This window comes from Chrysochloris asiatica, unplaced genomic scaffold (assembly GCF_000296735.1).
Source record: "Chrysochloris asiatica unplaced genomic scaffold, ChrAsi1.0 scaffold00164, whole genome shotgun sequence".
Classification (NCBI taxonomy): Eukaryota; Metazoa; Chordata; class Mammalia; order Afrosoricida; family Chrysochloridae; genus Chrysochloris; species Chrysochloris asiatica.
Window position 1 is genome coordinate 3,922,878 of NW_006408682.1, and position 7,651 is coordinate 3,930,528.

The 7,651-nt window shown below is 41.2% G+C and overlaps 1 pseudogene; it reads right to left on the reverse strand.

Moving 5' to 3' along the window:
- Positions 1-847: 847 nt before the first annotated feature.
- LOC102813095 lies at positions 848-2,013 on the reverse strand (annotated as a pseudogene).
- Positions 2,014-7,651: the final 5,638 nt, after the last annotated feature.

Below are 7,651 nucleotides of genomic sequence, written 5' to 3' on the forward strand. Positions count from 1 at the left end.
CCTTCAATGACTGGATGATCAGAGCTCAACTAGAAGAAGAAAGAAGAGGGAAAAAAGAGTAATCTGATACAATTTCATGAACTTGACCTACACCTCTGGTGCAGTAGCTCAAAAGAGGGAACAAATCTTTACAGCAAGGATCATTCCCACCCCCTCCATACACAGAGTAGACAGGGATGGGCAACTTGGACATTGACTACCCAAAATGGGGGGCCTACAAAGGCAAGAAGTGACTGGCTTACAAGCTTTCAAGAGGGAACCTAGATCCAGAGGGCCTGGAGGAAGTTAGACTCTCCAGTGAGTAGTATCCAATCTGTCTAGGCGGAGCTGACGAAAGGAAACGCGGATGGGTCTCTTGTGATACAATAGTGAATAATTGTTATCAGGAATGATTGTGAGGGTTGGAAAGGTAAAGGTAGATGTTTTGTAGCAAGGAGAGGAGTGAATAACTTTGCAGTCTAGGAGCGAAAGTCTCTGGAACCATCAAGGGAGAAGAGCGGAGAGCGGGACCCTACCCAGAGAAGCAGTGATGCCAGAGATGGAGGCAGAGACAATGCCTTGGAAAGATGGAGTGGCTGGGGACTTTAGACCCAGAGAGAGGGAGAGGGGCTGTGTGCTGATGACCCCAGTGGGGGGAGGGGGAAGGCTTGCTGGGTATACCCTGTGGCTGGCTGGTTGATGATACATGGAGGGGATTGTAACCATGGCAATGAAACGATATAGATCAGATGAATGTAAAACTAATGTTCTCCCATGTAAACTATCACATAATTCACAATAAAACATTAAAAAAAAGAAAGAAAGCTACCTTTAACACTGAATGATGTCCCCCGCACCCCATGTGAGGTCATTGTGAGGTCTCATAGAGGTCTATGAGAACTTGACTTGCAAGTTCAGGTTTTGTTCCTCCTTCCTTCTCTACCAGTGTCTCAGCCTCTGGTTTTGTCTATTCCACCTTCTCACTCTGGTAGTGTAGTGATTATGAGTCCAACTGCTAACCTCAAGGTCAACAATCCAAAACTACCAGCAGTTCTGCAGGGGATAGATGAGGCTTTCTGTACCTGTAAAGATTCACAGCCTCGGAAACCCTGTACAGGGTTGCTGTGAGTCAGAACGCACTCCACGGCACTCCGCCCCACACCACCTCCTTACTCTTCTGTGGCGCCTCCTCTTGATGCTGTTTTCCTTTGATTGATTTGTCACCAGATTCCAGTTCAGCTTCTTTCCCATTTCCCGCATGTGCTACCTGCTATAGGTTCAGCTGTGACATGTCCTTTGCACTCTTCACGACCTCCTGTAGGTTGTTCTTTCTGAACCATGTGTAAATCAGTCATTCACAGCACTCAGGCAAAACACAGCTTTGATGGTTTCTATTACCACTGTATGCTGTGGACTGGTAACATACACTTTATTTTCTGAACTGAGACTGCCTACTATTCTTGTTAATTCTTTGATAGCATCTTCTCTCTCTGTCTCTCTCTCTCTCTCTCTCTCTCTCTCTCTCTCTATATATATATATATATATATATATATATATATATATATATATATATACACAGTGCTTATATATAATCTGAAATGTCCCTTGATTTGGTGATTTAAACCAAGATTCCAAAATTTTTCTGCATATTTTCTCAAATCCTTTAAGAAAACCTTTCACATCCTTTAAGAAAGCCTTACATGTGCCCTAAATGAGTAACATTTGTGGAGTGACCCGAGTCATCTTCTTCTTGGTTTTGTACATTTCCTGGAGAATGTGATGCACCAATTTCTCAGGTTCTATTCCCAGTGTTCTGATGAAGACTACATTATTTGCTTCACTTTCCACAGATTGGGCTCTGTTATCCTAATCTCTACAGATGCCCGAATGTCATCAGAGTCTTTCTTCACGGTGGTCTCCACATCATCATCCTCTCCTTCATTTCCAGAGAGCTGCTGATTCTTGTCTGTAAACCTTGCCGGCCCCTACATGTCGTCACCATATTTGAAAGGCAGGCTGGAATTTGCACTCATTGGAGTCTGCCCTGTAGTCCAGACATCAGGGTTTTCTGAGTCCAATGTTTTAGGAACAGAAAGCCTCATCTTTGTCCCCAGGAGTGACTGTATGCTCAAACTCGAGACCTTGTGGTTCATAGTCATTAGTGTCTAATGCATCACATCTGTTCTTGAGATAATCTATAAATTCTGGTGGGATATGTTCAAGGTCATATTTTGGATCTCATGGATTTGTTTTAATTTGCTTCAACTTCATCTTGAGTTGGATCCAACTCAATAGCACTTAACAATAACATATATATATATATGAGCTCTGGTAGCATAGTGGTTACAAATCGGGCTGCAAACCACAAGGTTAGCAGTTCGAAACTACCAGTTGTTCCACAAAAGAAAGATGAGGTTTTCTGCTCCCATAAAGATTTACAGCCTTGGAAACCCTGTACAGGGTCGCTATGAGTAGGAATCAAATCCACAGCACATAACCACCACCACCACATATTTGTAACTGGTTTTGTTTCTCTAGAGAGAGAAAGATTTATATCAAGGAAATGGCTCACATAGTTACTGTTGTTGTTGTTAGGTGCCATCGAGTCGGTACCGTCCCATAGTGACCTTATGCACAGCAGAATGAAACACTGCCTGATCCTGGGCCAACCTCACTATTGTTGCCACACTTGAGTCCATCGATGCTGCCAATCCATCTCGGGGGTCTTCCATCTTTTCCTCTGACCCGCCACCTTACCAAACATGATATCCTTCTCCAGCGACCACTCCCTCCCAACATGTCCAAAGTATGAGAGACGAAGTTTGGTCATCTTGGCCTCCAAGGAGCACTCTGGCTGCACTTCTTCCAACACAGGTCTATTGGTTCTTTTGGTAGCCCATGGCACTTTCAACATTCTCCTCCAACACCATAAATGAAAGGCATCAATTCTTCTACGATTGTCCTTATTCACTTTCCAGCCATCCCATGCATATGAGGTTATTGAAAATACCATGGCTTGGGTCAGACGCACCTTAGTCCTCAAGCTGACATCTTTGCTCTTCAACACTTTATAAAGGTCTTGTGCAGCAGATTTGCTTAATGCAATACATCATTTGATCTCTTGACTGCTGTTTCCATGAGTGTTGATAGTTTATCCAAGAAGAATGAAGTCCTTGACAACTTCAATCTTTTCTCCATTGATAAGAATGTTGTTTATTGGTCCAGTGGTGAGGATTTTGTTTTCTTGACATTGAGATGTAATCCATACCGAAGGCTGTGCTCTTTGATCTTCATCAATAAATGTTTTAAGTCCTCTTCACTTTCAGCAAGCAAGGTTGTATCATCTGCATATCGAAGGTTGTTAATGAGTCTTCCTCCAATCCTGATGCCATGTTTTTCTTCATAAAACCCAGCTTCTCTGATGATTTGTTCAGCATACAGGTTGAGTAAGTATGGTGAAAGAATACAACCTTGTTACACACCTTTCTAAAATTTAAAACATTAAGTGTTCCCATGTTCTGTTCGAACAACTGCCTCTTAGTTCAGGTACAGAGTCCTCATGAGCACAATTAAGTGTTTTGGAGTACTCAGACTTCATAATGTTATCCATGGCATGTCATGATCCACACAATAGAAAGCCTTTGCATAGTCAATAAAGCACAAGTAAACATCTTTTTGGTATTCTCTGCTTTCAGCCAAGATCCACCGGACATCAGCAATGATATCCCTCGTTCCGTGGCCTCTTCTCAATCTGGCTTGAACCTCTGGAAGTTCTCTTTCAATGTATGATTGTAGTTGTTTATGTATTACCTTTAGCAAAACTTTACTCGCATGTGATATCAAAGAGATTATACGATGATGTCCACATTCTGTTGGGTCACCTCTCTTTGGAATGGGCACAAATACAGATCTCTTCCAATCAGTCGGCCAGATAGTTGTCTTCCAAATTTCAAAGAGTGAGTGCCTCCTGTGCCACCTCACTTTCTTGAAAGATTTCAATTTTGATTCCATCAATTCCTGGTGCCATGTTCTTTGCCAATTCCTTCAATGCACCTTGGCCTTCCTCCCTTAGTATCATTGGCTCTTAATCATACACTACCTCTTGAAACAGTTGAACATTAACCATTTCCTTTTGGTACAGGGACTCTGTGTATTCCTTCCATCTTCTTTCAATAACAAAAGTCGAGGCTTGAATTTTTTCTTCAGTTCCCCCAGCTTGAGAAATGCTGTGCGTGCTCTTCCTTTATGGTTTTCTGATTCTAGATCTCTGCACATTTTATTGTAATATTTAGCTTTATCTTCTTGAGCTGATCTTTGAAATTTCTGTTCAGCTCTTGTACTTCCTCATTTCTTCCATTTACTTTAGCATGTCTATGCTGGAGAGCAAGTTTAGTGTCTCTTCCGACATTCATTTTGACCTTTTCCTTCTTCCTTTTCTTCTCAGCGACTTTTTGCATTCTTCATGTATGATGTTCTTGATGTCATCCCACAACTCTTCTGGTCTTCGGTCTTTAGTGTTTAATGTATCAAATCTGTTCTTCAGATGATCTCTGAATTCAGGTGGGATATATTCAAGGTCATATTTTGGCTCTCGTGGACTTGTTTTCATTTTCTTCAGCTTCAGTTTGAATTTGCATATGAGTAATTGATAGTCTGTTCCACAATCTGCCCCTGGCCTTGTTTTCACTGATGATATGGAGTTTTCCATCTTCTCTTTCCACAGATGTAGTCAATTTGATTTCTATGTTTTCCATCTAGTGAGGTCCATGTGTCTAGTTGTCTGTTATGTTGTCTAAAGAAGGTATTTCAAATAAACAAATCATTGATTTTGCAGAATTCTATCATGCGTTCTCCAGCATCATTGCTATCATCAAGGCCATATTTTCCAACTACTGATCCTTTCTTTTTGCTCCCAACCTTTGCATTCCAATCACCAGTAATGATCAATACATCTTGATTGCACAGTTACAGAGGTGGGCAACTTCCAAGTGGGTCTGATGTCAGGCTAGAGGCTTCTGTTGACTCACATAGCTACAAGAGATGATGAACCCAAGATGGAACCCAAACAAACCGAGGACCGAGGACAGATGATCAGCTAAATGCATGAACCAACTTAGTAAAAAGTAAGTAAGCTTTGCTTGAGAGTGCTAATATGTTGGAAGCAGTCCATACCTCCAAGGAAACGTCCTTTCAATTGATTGGCTGTTCATAGTAAATCTCATCATAGATATTATTAACATTATATTAGGTCTCATCATGGGCAATTGCTGCATCTTAACAGCTAATCTGCTGAGACTCCTAGCCCAGTCAATTTCACATAAAACCTTAACTATCACAATCATTAACTCTTCTTGTGGTTGAAAGCTAGGGAACAGGGGTGGTAGGAACCCAGGACTGAAATCCAGCAGAATTAATGTCCACATCGCAAAAGCCAAAGCAATCTTTTAAAACTGAACATTGCACAAAGAAACAAGGTGCTTGGTGCTAACTTTCACACTGAGCCTGATGACATTTTCAAGACAGTATCCAAAAGATGAATTTGAAGTGCAAAATTACACACAGTGTTTTACAACACTAGAAACTAACTTTGAAAAATATGAGTGGATTTCATGCACCTTTTATCAGCCAATTCTGTGATAGAAATGAAAACTCTTCTAAATGATCATAAACATAAATATGGTGTTTTATGAGGCCAGACTGATACCACCGTCCAGAGAGACATTACCACTAAGGATCATGTACCAAGAGCCAGATCGAAATCAAGGCGTTTCTCTCTCTGTCATTACTCTTGGAGCCCTGCTGGTGCCCAGCTGCTGAATGAAAGTTTGGCAGTTCAACCCCACCAGTCACTCTGTGGGAGAAAGATGCTTCTGTAAAGATGATAGCTCCGGAAACCAGATGGAGCAGTTCTGCTTTGTCCTATATGGTCACTATGAGGTGGAATGGACTCAAGGGTCCTATAGGGTCACTATGAGGTGGAATGGTTTTGTTGTCAGTCTACAGGGACATCAAGTAAATGTCTTTTCAAAACGGTTATTGAGCTGGAAATAGCCACACATCCCAATCATGAATGCTGAAAGATAGGAAGATATTATGACTGTCCTTTATTGGTGATATAAACAGAAAGAGGATTAGAAAAATGAAACCATGGCAACAAAACATAGGCAACCCAAATGTAGCCTAAACTCCGCCTTATTTAACCAGTAAACTGCAGCTCGGTCACAACTGTATGCCACCAGATGCTATGGCTACATTACTTAGTTACAGTGAAATCTACTATTAGCTGATGTCACTGGAATAAACAACAAATGTGCAGTTTTCTCAAAATCAAATTGTTTCCACCTAATCTATACTTCAAGGAGCTCTGGTAGCATAGTGGTACGAATAGCGATGCTAACCTCAAGGTCGGCATTTCGAAATGCCGACTGTTCTGCGAGAGAAAGATGAGGCTTTCTGCTCCCATAAGGATTTACAGCCTCAGAAACCCTGTTCAGGGTCGCTGAGTCTGAACCGACTCCACGGTACTTAACAACAATAATATATACTACATGTTTCTGCATCTCCACTCCTCTCCTAAAACTGATCGAACAGAACATCCGCCAGGACTTAAGGAACATTGCTCCACATTTCAGAGGGTAACAACCTGGACTTTTACAACATACTCTTTAACTAACGGAAATTATATGCATAATCCAAAGGAATATTTTCTTTTTTACGATAAAAGCTTTATAAATTTAAATTGACCATTTGCCTTAAAAGGCTCATGTTTACTTTTGATACTTGCAGTTACATAAAGGGTGCGTGTATTCAGATGAATGAAAAACTGACCATAACCATATTCTGACAACTCTGGCTGCAGTTTTCTTCAAACAATGTCAGGTTTAATAGTTTCCTAGAGACAAGAGAAGTTGTCTTTAGAGTTCTAGTTCAATCTTCCATAACAGTTCTATATGAGACTCCAAAATCCTATTGGTGTTTGTAGCAACAGTAACAACAGTAATAGGAGTTGTTACACCTTAGGTTAAATTACACTTGAATTAATCTCTTCCATACCCTACCATCACCTTTTTTTTTTTTTTTTTTAAAGTTCCTCTTCTGATCTGAGCATCTGGTCTCCCCAACTTCCAGTCTCACTAACTCCTCCTTACAACTCAGTGGTTTTCAGCTGGGTTTGGTTTTATCCTTCAGGGGTTATTTGGCAATGCTTACAGACATTTTTTGGTTGTTGCAACTGGGGGTTTTGCTACCGACATCTAGTAGACAGAAGCCAGGGATGCTGCCAAATATTCTACAAATGCACAAGACCATTTTCTATGACAAATGTCAGTAATACTAGGGTTAAGAAAGTCTGTGATTGAAGGAAGGAAGGAAGGGAAAAGCCTGCTTAAAGCTTGAACTGGCTTCTTGAGTGCAGATAAACAGCAACCTCTTCGGTCTTACTTTCAACTCCTTCTCAATCGACTTCTAACCAGCCTTTCACCTTAAGGAATAAACATCTGATGAACTCCTCTCATTCGCTGGAGCTGTGAGGACTGGAAAGTGTAGCAGAGGCCTGAGCTCTCCAGAAGCTCACCTCTGGTGCCAGATACAATCAAGAGGACAGAGAACGTGGTTGGCCAGATGCTAGCACCCAGCAGGTGTCAGGAATGGTTTTTCTCTTCCTTCTTGTTA